The sequence below is a fragment of the Neomonachus schauinslandi genome, chromosome 6, assembly GCF_002201575.2.
Source record: "Neomonachus schauinslandi chromosome 6, ASM220157v2, whole genome shotgun sequence".
Classification (NCBI taxonomy): Eukaryota; Metazoa; Chordata; class Mammalia; order Carnivora; family Phocidae; genus Neomonachus; species Neomonachus schauinslandi.
In genome coordinates, this window is record NC_058408.1 from 58831801 (window position 1) to 58846042 (window position 14242).

Genomic DNA, 14242 nt, shown 5'->3' on the forward strand with positions numbered 1-14242 from the left:
AAAACCAGGGGCTTTGGCTGTGTGACTTAGCAGTAATAAGATCTGCGGGATTTTTCCTTCATTGATAAAAGAAGCCAGTGAGACAAAATGAGGTGACTAACAGTCATCTCTATGGCAAAAACTTTACCACTGTTTTTGACTCTCTAGTAGGGATGACCCCAAATTTCTGGATATCACAGATGGAAACATGGAGAAAATCATATGAACCAAGAGTATATTCTTTTAGGGACAGTCTTTCAGCCTGAATCAGAATAATGTCATTTCCTTCTTCATTAGCTCCCTTAGGTAGGAGAATAAGCTCATTGTTGGATTTCCAGTGCCTAGAACAGCGTTTGGATATAGTATGTGCTCCATAAATATCAGTTAAATTAATGAGTAAATGAAATTAATGTAAATACCCAAGAAATCCAAGATTTTTAATCTCACAATTCAGAACCCTAATCAATATTTTAAAATATCTGTATATACCACCCTTCAATTGCAGTTTTACCAGGACCTAAGCTTTCTTTAGTGTATCCTATTCTTGCTAAAATTTGAGGCTGTGTTCGCAGAAAGATAATAATTTGAAACATAAGGAAAAGCCGGAAGAATCCATTATCAGAGATATGAACAGACAGTGCAGAGAAAGGGAGTGAAAATTACCCTTAACCATGCAAAAATATGTTCAACATCACTCACTATAAGATAAACGTAAATTAAAACTACACTGAGAAATATTTCCAACCTGTAAGATCTGCAAGAATCCAAAATTTGGACCATACACTCTGCTGGTGGGTCTGTGGAGAAACAAGCACCTGTATACATTGCTGGTAGGCAAGCAAAATGGCCCAATAGTCCTGACGGAGGAGAAACTGGCAATATTTAGCAACATTATACATATATGTACCATGTGGTCCAATAATTACACTGAAAACAAGACACTATACTGAAAACACACTAACAAAAATATGACAAGATGTATGTCCAAGGTACTATTAGCGCACTATCTGTAATAAGACGACTAGCAGTAGGGCGCCTGGGTGGCTCAGGCGTTAAACGTCTGCCTTCGGCTCAGGTCATGATCCCAGGGTCCTGGGATCGAGCCCCGCATCGGGCTCCCTGCTCCGCGGGAAGCCTGTTCTCCCTCTCCCACTCCCCCTGCTTGTGTTCTCTCTCTCGCTGTGTCTCTCTCTGTCAAATAAATAAAATCTTTAAAAAAAAAATAAGACTAGGAATAATCTGAATCAATAGGAAAACAGTTAAACAAAAAGCGCTTCAGGGGCACGATGAAATATAATACAGTGTAAACAGGAATGAGGCGTATCTCTACATTCTACAATGCAGCGATCTCTAGGGTATATTGTCAAGTAGAAAAGGCATAGTGAAGAAGAACATGTATAGTGTGCTACCATTTATTTTAGAAAGGGAAGATTTGCATATATCTGTATGTTGATATAGATACAGACATACATATACACATGTATGTATTTGCTCATGTGATAAAAATCACTAAAAGAATAGTACTAAATTTAAAAATGGTTATATAGAGGGGTAGAGGGAGGAACTTCTTTAAATATTATGAAGATTTGTCTTTAGAAACAAACATTTCACAAAATTATAAAACAAAATTAAATAAAAACCCCTATAAAGCAAAAATAAAATACAAGTGATAATATCTGCATATCCAGTTAATAGCATAATTGCACAGAGATGAACTATTTTGAGTGACTTTAAAATAGTAATTTGACCATATATTCCCACTGGGATCAACCCTAAGGACAAAAATAACAGCAAAAACAAAAACAAAACCTTAAACTGTTCTCAATAATTATAGTGTTGCTGGTAGATTTAGTGCTGCTATTTTGAGTTTGTTGTATTGAAAGAGTAAAGAAAAGTGAATATTTGTTATCATTAAGAACCAACTATTTCTGGTGTGGTTGAAAGGAGATACAGATATAGGATTAGTGAGTTAAGTAAAGTTAAGCCTGGGGACTTGCACTTTGTTTGTAATATAGTATGAAATCATGATTTATTTGATCTTAAAAATACATATTCCCTAGTTGTATCTACTGAAAAGGCTCAAACACAGTTTCTGACTGTATTCAGGGGTCCCCAAGACCAACCTCAGGTTCACTGATTCTCTAAAAAAATTTACAGAACTCAGCAAAGCTGTTACACTCACAGTTAAGTTTATTCCACGGAAGATTACAGAGTGAAATCAGCAGTGGAAAAAGGCACATAGGGCAGAGACCAGGAGAGACCAGAAATAAGCTTGCAGTTGTCCCTTCACTTGAGTGAAATCATAGAGACAGCACTTAATTTTCCCTGCAATGATGTATAGCAACATGCACAAAATATTGCCAACCACAGAATCTTATTCAGGTCTTGTCAGGATTTCTATTAGGGCTTCAGTCATGTAGGAATGACCCTCCTGAGGTCAGCTGACACTCTGTGGCCCAAGAACCCCCTCCCCACACTCCCGCCCCCATAAATCACATTGTTAGCATAGACTACCTGGTGTGGCCCAAAGTCCTAGATAAACACTCTTATCAGGTGGGATATTTCAAGGGCTTAGAGGTTATCTCCCAGGAGTTGGTCACGGGCCAAACCTTTCTTTGAAATGTGCAGGGTTTAGATAACCCAGGGCTGCTGAGTTAATTCTCTACTGCACACTGACTCAGTACCAGTGAGGAACCACTAATACTCAGAGTGTGGCTTTTAAATACTACTTCTCACAAAAGAAAACAGGGCTCCTTGGATAAATTGCTTAAATCGGGTCTAGGGCAGGAAATAATGTACAAGGCAAGCCTAGAACATATTGTCATACCAGAGAGTAAGGAAGTTATCAAAGACCATTGGAATTGTGTCAGTAGGATTCAGAAATCACCTTTCATTGGCCAAAGAGGATGACTTGAGCAACAATAAAGATAATTACTACAGTAGATTAAAACACATAAAAATATGTGTATCGATTATTCATAATGGTATTAAAATAACCACAACTCATTGGTCACCTTCGGAAGATGCTAGGAGCAACACAAATCGTTAATTTGGAAGTAGGTAAATGAAACATTTTCTCTCTCTTTTCTAAATGATCAGAGAAACCAGATAGTTGATATGGGGTGAATATGGAAGGGCTTCTCTTTGTGGAAGTATTTCAACTAAAAAGAGAGGGGGAGGAATGTCACTATTTTTCAAACACTACTAAACTACGGGATTTGGGCAGTGATCATCACCCCTAAAAAAAAAAGAGAGAGAGAGAGAAAACTAGAGACTGTTCCTTCTATTAGAAGTACAAATACTGCCAGTAAAGCAGGTTTGAGAAAAACAGAAGAACGAAAATGTGACCAAGCATCTACCAGTTCATAGGTGACACAGGAGACAAAGGAACACGTTAAAGGACACTCAGGAATGCAGCCATGCAGTCAGCAAAATCCAGACTATGGGAAAATGCAGTACTATTATGAGAAACTAATAATATGGAGTTGGCTTTTTCAACCAAAAATTTGCAGAATATAAAGGAAGAACCTATAGAATAAAAGAGGCATATCAACAAATCAGAATATCCTAATAGATACCTAACAAATTAGAATATCCTTATTTGTAGCCAAATTCAAGCTACAAAAGTGAAAAACAAAACAAAAACATAACACAATTGGGAAAATGTGAACACTGATTATATGATGATATTAAGAAATTGTTTTTAGTGTTCTTTTTAAAGGACTCCTTATCTTTCAGAGATACCCAATGGAATCTTTACAAATTAATGATATGATGTTTGGGATTTGCTTCAAACTAATCTGCTGGGAGGTACAGGGAATGGGTGGGAATATGGATGAAACAAAATTGGTCAAACTTGTATTGATAATTGTTCAATTGGGGTAAGAGGTACATTACATATCCTACTTTTACATGTTTGAACATTTCTATAATAAAAAACAAAAGCTCTGTGTCAAATAACAAGATGGCCCCATTATTTTGACTGAAAAAAGGAATAATAGGCAACCTCATTCATTCATTCATTCAACAAATTATTGATCATCAACTCTTGCCAGACAACATAAAAACAGCAGTGAACAGAAGAGAAGGAAAAATTCCCAGTCTCCATGGAGCTTACATTCTAATGATGGGAAAAGGCCATCGTAAATAAAATGAGTGAGTGAAACAAAGTATGCCAGCTGCTTCTAACTGCAATGGTGGACTGTAAATCAGGCTAGGGAGCTACAGAATGTGGGGGAACAGTTATTTTGAAGAAGTTGTTCTCACGAAGACGACAATTTTTTCTTGTTTTTAAGTTATTTTAGTTCCAGTTAAGTACAGTGTTAAAATTAGTTTCAGGTGTACAATATAGTGATTCAACAATTCCATACATCACCTGGTGCTCATGACAAGTGCCCTCCTTAAACCCCTTCACCTATTTAACCCATCCCCCTACCCACCTCTCCTCTGGTAACCATCAATTTGTTCTCTGTAATTAAGAGTCTGCTTCTTGATTTGTCTCTTTTTTTCCTTTGCTCATTTGTTTTGTTTCTTAAATTTCACATATGAGTGAGATCATGTGGTATTGTCTTTCTCTGGCTGACTTATTTTGCTTAGCATTATACTCCCTAGCTACACTCACGTCATTGCAAATGGCAAGATTTCATTCTTTTTCACAGCTGAATAATGTTCCATTTATATATATATACACCACTTCTCTATCCATTCATCTATTGATGGACACTTGGCTGCTTCCATATCTTGGCTATTGTAAATAATGCTGCAATAGACATCAGGGGGCATGTATCCCTTTGAATTAGTGTTTTTGTATTCTTTGGGTAAATATCCAATACCAGTAGTGCAACTCCTGGATCGTAGGGTAGTTCTATTTTTAACTTGAGGAAGCTCCATACTGTCTACCACAGTGGCTGCGCCAGCTTGCATTCCCACCAACAGTGCATGAGTGTTCCTTTTTCTCCACATCCTCGCCAACATCTGTTGTTTCTTGTTTGTTGATTTTAGCCGTTCTGATAGGTGTGAGGTGATATCTCATTGTGATTTTGATTTGCATTTCCCTAATGATAAATGATGTTGAGCATCTTTTCATGTGTCTATTGGCCATGTGTATGTCTTCTCTGGAGAAATGTCTGTTCATGTCTTCTGACCATGTTAATCAGATTTTGTTTTTGGGGGTGTTGAGTTGTAACAGTTCTTTATATATTTTAGATACTAACCCTTTACTGGATATGTCATTTGCAAATATCTTCTCCCATTCAGTAGGTTGCCTTGTAGTTTTGTTGGTTGTTTCCTTTGCTGTGCAGAAGCTTTTTATTTTGATAAAGTCCCAATAGTTTATTTTTGCCTTTGTTTCCCTTGCCTCAGGAAACCTATCTAGAAAAAAGTTGCTAAGGCTGATGTCAAAGAGGTTACTGTCTGTGTTCTTTTCTAGGATTTTTATGGTTTCAGGTCTGACATTTAGGTCTTTAATCCATTTTGAATTTATTTTTGTGTATGGTTGTTGAGGATTTTCATCCTGAATGGATGTTGTACTTCGTCAAATGCTTTTTCTGTGTCTATTGAAATGATCATATGGTTCTTATCCTTTCTCTTACTGATATGTTGTATCATGTTGATTGATTTGTGAATATCGAACCACCCTTGCAACCCAGGAATAAATCCCACTTGATCTTGATAAATAATTTTTTAAATGTATTGTAGGATTCAGTTTGTTAGTTTTTTGTTGAGGATTTTTGCATCTATATTTATGTTCTGCACAAAAGATTCACAATAGCTATGTTTTGGGTTCAAAAAGGAAAGAAAACTTTATTATTACTATTCTAGAAACCTAATAGAAACAGAAGAGGAAAGGAAGGTACATATAGATGAAGGTAATAGTAGGCCATAAATGAGAATAAGGCAATGTTACATCAAACCTGGTACTTAAAACATCCAACCTCATCAGCTGGGGAAACACGGTGGGAACAGCCAGGCTGGAGTCCTGACTGAGAGGCCTGGGCAGAGCATCCTCCACTCAGGTGAGACTTCCAACTGACCATCCCCATAAGGGCCATATTTATAGGGCAAATAACAGAGCTTGAAATTAAACATTTGTTCCCCTACGTTCAGTTTGGAGCGAGCTGCATTTTCATGTTATCATGTTTCTATATTTTCAAGGAGCCTGGGCTATGTGTGTCTGCCTCCTCTCCCTAATTCCATTCCTGGGGGCCAGGCCAGCCTGGAGCAAGAGCGGACATGAGATGAGATTTGTAGCTCTTGGCGTCCAGAACAGAAGGGCCAGTTCTGACCTGGAGGCCAGAAAATATATTTTAAACAATTAGGCTCCTAAGGTTATTCATATAGCATGAGTCTCACAAACATTCCTTAGCCTGTCTGTGTATATGCAGGTCTAGGTACCTGGTCAGTTTGCTGGACAAATCATAAAAATACTTATCTATACAGAAGAGTTATCATGGATATTGGCCTGTAGTTCTCTTTTTTTGTGATGTCTTTACCTGGTTTTGGTATAGGATAATGCTGCCCTCATAGAATGCATTTGGAAGTTTTCCTTTTCTATTTTTTGGAATAGTTTGAGAAGTATAGGTGTTAACTCTTCTTTAAATGTTTGGTAGTACTCACCTGTGAAGCCATCTGGTCCTGGATTTTTGTTTGTTGGGAGGTTTTTTTAATTATTATCATTATTGATATAATTTCTTTGCTTGTTATTGGTCTGTTCAAATTTTCTATTTCTTCCTGGTTCAGCTTTGGTAGTTTGTGTGTTTCTGGGAATTTATCCATTTGAGAAGATGGCATTTGAGCAAACATGTAAAGAAAGGAAGGGAAGAGCTGCATGGATATCTATGGGAAGAGCATTCCAGGCAGATGGACCTAGCACACAGGCCCTATGGCAGGAGTGTGCCTGGAGTGCTAACGGAACAGCAAGAGAATAGTGTGGTTGCTGCAGAGCGAGCAAAGGAAGGGGTGGGAAGCAAAGTCAAAGAGGTAGTGCAGGGTCTTGGTGGCTACAGAAAGGACTCTGTTACATGAATTAAAATAGAAATCACCATTAAAGGTTGGTCTCTTTTTCAGTAGTTTATTGAAGTATGTATTAATATCTTAGGACTGCCATACAAATTACTACAAACTGGATGGCTTAAACCAATAGAAATTTTATTCTCTCAACATTCTGGAGTCCAGAAGTCCAAAATCAGGATGTCAGTAGGGTTTATTCTTCCTGGAGGCTGAGCCCTGAGGAACTATAAAATTTGGAGGAAGGGAGATAATACAGCTAAGACTGATGAACAATTAGTAAGACAGGAATGAACCAAGAGAATGTGGTGTCCTAGAAACCAAGTGAAGAACCTGTTTCAACTATGTCTAAGAAATGTTGCTTGTAGGTTAATTAAGAGGAGGACTGAGACTGAGCATTCAACTTAGCAATATGAAAGTCACTGGTGACCTTGATAAGAATAATCACAGCTGAATGACAGAGGCAAATGTCTTATTGAGCTCAGGAGACAATGGGAGAGGAAAGGAAGAAAAGACAATTCTTTCGAGAAGCTTTGCTCCAAGAGAGCGGATAATGGAGCAATATAGAGAAGTACAAGGATTACTTGTTTTTATTTATTTATTTTTAAATTTTACTTCTTTTTTTAGAGAGAGAGAGTGGGGTTGCAGGAGAGGGAGAGAGAGAATCCCAAGCAGGCTCCACGCTGGACGCGGGGATTGAGCTCATGATTCTGAGATCATGATCTGTGCTGAAATCAAGAGTCAGATGCTTAACTGACTGAGCCACCCAGGTGCCCCAATTGTTTTTATTTTTAATGGGAGAAATAACAACAAGTTTATAGAGTAATGGGAATTATCAAATAGAGAAGGAAGCATGAAGAGAGAAAAAAGAACTGCAGGTACAATGCTCTGAGTGAGAGGGATGAGATTTAGATAGAAGGAGTGGTGTTGACCTTAAGGAGAAGTGTGAGCAAATAATCCCTTCTAACAGGCTGGGGTGGCTAGGACACAGATAGAGGACAGAGGCCAGTGGCTGGGTATATGGCATGGTGGGAGTTGTATAAGTTCTCTTCTGAATGTTGCTTCTTTCTCAGTAAAGCGCAAATCTAGGAGTGAGGATGGAATAGGAGGTGTTGGGGTTTGGGGAAAGAAGAGAAGGTATGAAAGAGCCATCCAGAAGAGTGGAAGAGTGAGGGACTAGGGGAATACAGTAGCATTAAGGGTGCCTTTGAGGTGATGATCATAAATTTATAGTGAGATGGGGCAGCTTGGTAATGTGACTTTCTCCAGTTATTATCAGATGTGCAGGTGTTGACAAAGAGTAGGCAGAATTGGGTTTAGCAAGGAGTGGATTGTACCAAACAAAGGAAAAGATCAGCAAAGGAGATGAGAATGTATGCAAGGGAGTGACACTTGATTGTGGATTTTTAACATGGTAAAAAGCAAAATGAAGACTGTGTGTGGTAAGAGATGGGGGAAATGGTGATTGAATCAATAGATTGTAGGTTCCACATGCAACAGAAGAATTGTTGAACTTGGGGTGCCAGAAGATATGAACTAAAAAACTGAGGTGGTGAGTAGAGCACAGAATTTGAAATGAATGTATTCTGGGGTTGTGTTACTGGTAATTATAAGGACCAGGATATGAGTAGGAGATTGGGTAACTGAAGTGGGATGCAGGACAAGTTCACTGAGGAGAGGATGTCAAAGAACTGAGACATCAGGATTTGAAAAGATCATCTCCATGGAGACTGAAATCACCAAGAACCACGGCAGAAGTAGCACCGGAGAGTGTGACAGGGAGCCCGGAGCTGAAATCATCAAAGAATGAGTGTGGGTGTGCTGGCAGAGTAGGTGACAACAGCAAGGAGGGGTAGGTGACAATCTATCCGCAGGACACTCCAACCTGGAAGTTCTTAGGGAGAGGTGAGGGAAAAGGAGGAGCACCCCTCTCACCTCCAGGCCCAGGGGTATGAGGAAGGTGGGAAAGAGCCAACCTGAAGCGGAGAGAACAGAGAAACATGAAGAAGAAGGGAATGTTCTGACAAGAGGTGGTAAATAATGGAGGATGCGCCCACAACCCCCCTTGAGCTCCAGAGGTCCCAGTAGAAGGGTTTTATGAGATGGGGAGGGCTGGGAGACGGGACCAGAAAAGAAATGTGCAGAGCTGTATAGGGATCCTCATGTGGGGAAAGAGGATGACCTAAGAGTCTTGTGTTTGGGAGCATGGGGTGGGAGTGGATGATGTAAACAGAAATAAATGGCCCAATGAGATTGGTCTCAATAGTCTCAAGACAGGAGGTGGTGAAGCTACTCACAGCTGCTGGATGTGAGGGAGTGGTAGGGTCTTGGGCTGTGGTAACATTCCTGTCAACCAGAGATGAGGAGGCGGGGCAGAGGACATCTGATCAGAGCACTGAGACATCCCCAGAGGCTGGATGGGGGGAATGGTGACAAGGTTGTCTTACCTAGAACTTGCTTGGTGCCAGGAATATTCTAAGTATACTAAATCTTTTAATCCTCATAACAACCCTAACAGGTAGGTGTTACTATCACCACTTTTAGGTGAGAAGCAGAGAGGTTAAGTAATTTGCCCAAGGCCATACAGTGAGTAAGTGGTCAAGCCCAAATTTGAATGGAAACTGTCTGCCTCAAGGGCCATGCTCTCGACCACTAACTCTACCAATATTTGACATTCACTGGGTACCATCTGGGTGCCCACTTCTCCGTGAACTCTCTAAGAGTAAGGACTGCCGTTCATCTTTTTCTCTCCTGCACTGGCATGATGCCAAGTATTTAGAAGCTATTTAATAAATGTTTGAATAGTAAATAAATGGGTGCATGAATGGAATGAATAAGTAGATAAATGAAATAAGCAAACTTGACTTTGCGGTACGGTAGGGATTGGGTTAAAAACGAATAAAATCTTTCCTTTGCCATACCAAATAATTACGTATATACAACCAGATACTTGTTGTAAAGCTATAAGTAAAACAGGGCAATGAGTAGATGAATAGAACAGAAAGTCGGGAATTAGACCTAAATATACATAGGAATTTATTAAATGAAAAATCAGCATTTTGAAATTACTGTGGAAACATGGATTTAAAAAATGATCTGGGGAAACTGGTAACCACCTAGAAAAAAATGTAATCTGAATCCATGTCACATTGTGACAATTTAGATGGATCAAAATTTAGGATACAATTAGATGGATCAAAAATTAAAATATAGAAAAATGAAATTCTAGAAGTCTGAGAAGCAAGTATATGTAAAAATATATTTAAAAGATTTGGGCGCCTGGGTGGCTCAGTTGGTTAAGCGACTGCCTTCGGCTCAGGTCATGATCCTGGAGTCCTAGGATCGAGTCCCACATCGGACTCCCCGCTCGGCATACCCTCTGTATCTTTTGTATTTGTATAAAAAGTACCTATTCCAAATAATTGTAGTGATATTAAAAGGAATGTCTTTTTGTCCTCAAGTTGGGGAGACAAAATATACATAATACACTGCTTTACTACAAGATGAAAAATGTTAGGTGTCCTGAGAGAGGCAGAGATGAAATTATGTTCTGTTGGCTAGAAAGAGCTGGTAGAAATTTAGCAGGAGTGTGCTTGTATTTCATTTAAATATACCCAAATGGAACTGGAATGAGTATGCTTATTTCTAAGTTTAGGTTATGTTCAGCAGCACTTTGGCCCCCAACAAGTTTTTTTCTGGTTAAAAGCAGGTGCCTGAAAACTTGAAGAATTCCACAAGAGCATGGATAGCATGTGGTAAAAGCCAAGGGCCTGATACTACTAAAGGTTTTTTAAGTGCTCATCACCCTCCTTTGTGACCTGTTCTGGCGGTAAAATAATTGTGCTTAACTCCATTGTGTGTCAGTGGGAGACAGAAGATGTATGTTATTTTTAGCAGATTCTAGTAAAAATGGTAGATGCTCTTTGGACTGTGCTGGCAGATTTGCCTCTCAGCTCCTGAGAAGCCAAATTTATTTAAATTGCTATCCTGGTCTGTCATCTCAAATGGAGAAATGGACTTTTTAGGTTCCTCAAACTGAGAATGGTGGGTGAATAAATTCCCAAGGTGGCACCCAACTGGGGCTGATAGAAAGTTTTGGGTTTGTTTTTCTTCTTAACACCAAGGAAAGACACAAAGTCTCAGCTCCGCAGCTGATGCAGACACCTAATTTACTGATGTATCACATAGAGCACTTCTGCCTTTATCCTCTTTTCCTTTCCTTTTTTTAAAAAAAGATTTTATTTATTTATTTATTTATTTATTTATTTATTTATTTATTTATTTATTTATTTAAGAGAGAGAGCGAGCACAAGCTGGGGGAGCGGTAGGCAGAGAGAGAGGGAGAAGCAGACTCCCCAGCGAGCAGGGAGCCCCAGGACAAGGCGGGGCTCCATCCCAGGACCCTGGGATCACGACCTGAAGGACCCTGGGATCACGATGAGCTGAAGGCAGATGCTTGACCAACTGAGCCACCCAGGCGCCCCATGCCTTTATCTTCTAAAGTAGAAGTTTCAGGTGACTCGTTAACTCTAGTCTTTTCCATACCAACTAGCAGAAACTGTCTTAAAGATTAAAATATTGTAACTTGAGAGAAAGAAACTCGATCTCACTATTGCGGGAGTCACCAAAAAGCCTCTATTAAAATTTGCTTTGTATTGTCCCTTTAAATGTAATATTTGACACATATATTTCTCTGCTTTCTCACTTTCATTCCCCAGAGGCAATCACTATCCTGACTACATCATGCTTATAATTTCCAGCCTGAGGATTGTCTTTTCACAATCTCTGTAGTTTGTTCTTGCTTTAACGAACACATGTATCAATTTTTTTATAGTGAACTCTTTCTGTATTATGTGTTCAAAAAATCTTTATGACCTCAAAGTCATATATGTCTTCTAAAATTTAAAATTTCTTCTCATATTTAAATCCTTAGACCAAGGGGAATTTTTTTTTTTAAGATTTTATTTATTTATTTGACAGAGAGAGACACAGCGAGAGGGAACACAAGCAGGGGGAGTGGGAGAGGGAGAAGCAGGCTTCCCGCTGAGCAGGGAGCCTGATGCAGGGCTCAATCCCAGGACCCTGGGATCATGACCTGGGCCGAAGGCAGACGCTTAATGACTGAGCCACCTGGGTGCCCCGGGAATTACTTTTTTGAATAAAGTAGGGAAGGGGTCTAATTTCAGTTGTTTTCCCTTTATGCATTTATCAATTTTTTCTAAATAGACAATTGTCTAAGTGGACAATTTTCTAAATAGTCTCATTGGTCTGAAATGTCACTCCTGTCATATATCAGTTCCATAAATGCATGGGTCTTTTGACTCAGTTCCATTTGTTGTCTATCCTTACTGCAGTATCTCACAATCTTAATTATCATTATAATAATCTTTATAATAAATTGAAGATCTGGCAGAGCAAGTCCCATCTTCCTTACCACATTATTCTTCTACAGGAGTGTCCTAGCTTTTTCCTCAATTCTTCCCAGAATTGGCTTACTAAGTCCCACAAAAACAAGGTTGGGATTTTAACTGAAACCGCATTCAATCTATAGATGAGTCCAGGGAGAATTGAATTCTTTATGTTTTTTATAGCTAGAAAACTGATCTATAGAGAGATAACCTATCTATAGAAAGACTCAATATTAAAGCAATCTCTGTGTAGGACTTTATTAATGTTTTCCACTAAAGTTGTATAGTTTTCTACATATGGGCCTTATATGTCTTATTTTGCCAGATTTATTCCTTAGGTACCTCACAGGTTTTTTTTGCTATTATAAATGCTGTCTTTTCTTTTTAAAAATATTTTTCCAAACTATTTGTTGCTGATGTATAGAAATGCATTTGATTTTTTACATTGATCTTTTAGCCAGCCAAACTTACTATTTCCGCCCATTATCTGTAGATCTTTTGAGCTTTTATGTAGACAACTGTATCTGTGAATAATGACAATTTATTTCTTTTCAAATCTTTTATTTTCCTTCTTATATTGTATGTGATAGGAACTCCAGTACAATGTTGAATAGAAGCAAAACAGAGGGTATTTTGTCTTATTCCTGGTTTTAAAGGAGATGCTTTTAAAGTTTCTCCATTAACAATATTTACTGTAGAATTTTTGTAGATGCTTTTCATCAGTGTAAGGAAGTTCCAATCCTGTTTCTAGTTTGCTTGGAATTTTTATCATGAATAGGTGTTGAATTTAGTCAAATGCTTTTTTCTCCATCCATTCTAATAATAACATGCTTTTCTCCCTTGAGTCTATTAATGTAGTAATTGACATTTATAGATTTTCTAATGCTAAATCACTTTTGCTCTCCTGAATAAACCCAGATTGGATACAGACTATTTTTTATTTTTATTTTATTATTTATTTATTTATTTGACAGAGAGAGCGAGCCAGACACAGAGCACAAGCAGGGGGAGGGGCAGAAGGAGACGGAAAAGCAGGCTCCCCGCTGAGCAGGGAGAACCATGTGGGGATCTGGGATCATGACCTGAGCCAAAGGCAGATGTTTAACAACTGAGCCACCCAGGTGTCCCCAGACTATTTTTTTAAAATATTGAACAGATCTATTCCTTGAAAATTAAGAATTCCCAGTTAAACCATGTGGCCCTGACATTTTATTTTTTTTAATTTTTAAAAATTTTAATTTAAATCCAATTAATTAACGTATAGTATATTATTAATTTGAGATAGAGTTTAGTGATTCATCTGTTGCATATAACACCCAGTGCTTATTACATCAAGTACCCTCCTTAATGGCAGTCACCCAGTTACCACATCCTCCCACCCACCACCCCTCCAGCAACCCTCAGTTTGTTTCCTATGGTTAAGAGTCTCTTACAGTTTTGTCTTCCTCTCTGATTTTATTTTTCCCTCCCTTCCCCTATGATCATGTTTTGTTTCAAAATTCCACAGATGAGTAAAATCATATGATATTTGTCTTTCTTTTTGCTTAGCATAATACCTTCTACTTCCATCCATGTCACTGCAGTTGGTAGGATTTCATTTTTTGATGGCTAATATTCCATTGTGTATATATACCACATCTTCTTTATCCATTCATCTGTCAATGGACATCTTGGCTCATTTCATAGTTTGGCTATTATGGACATTGCTGCTATAAACATTGGGGTGTAGGTGCCCCCTGTGATCACTACGTTTGTATCCTTTGGGTAAATACCTAGTAGTGCAATTGCTGGATCATAGGGTAGCTCTATTTTCAACTTCCTGAGGAACCTCCATACTGTTTTCCAGAGTG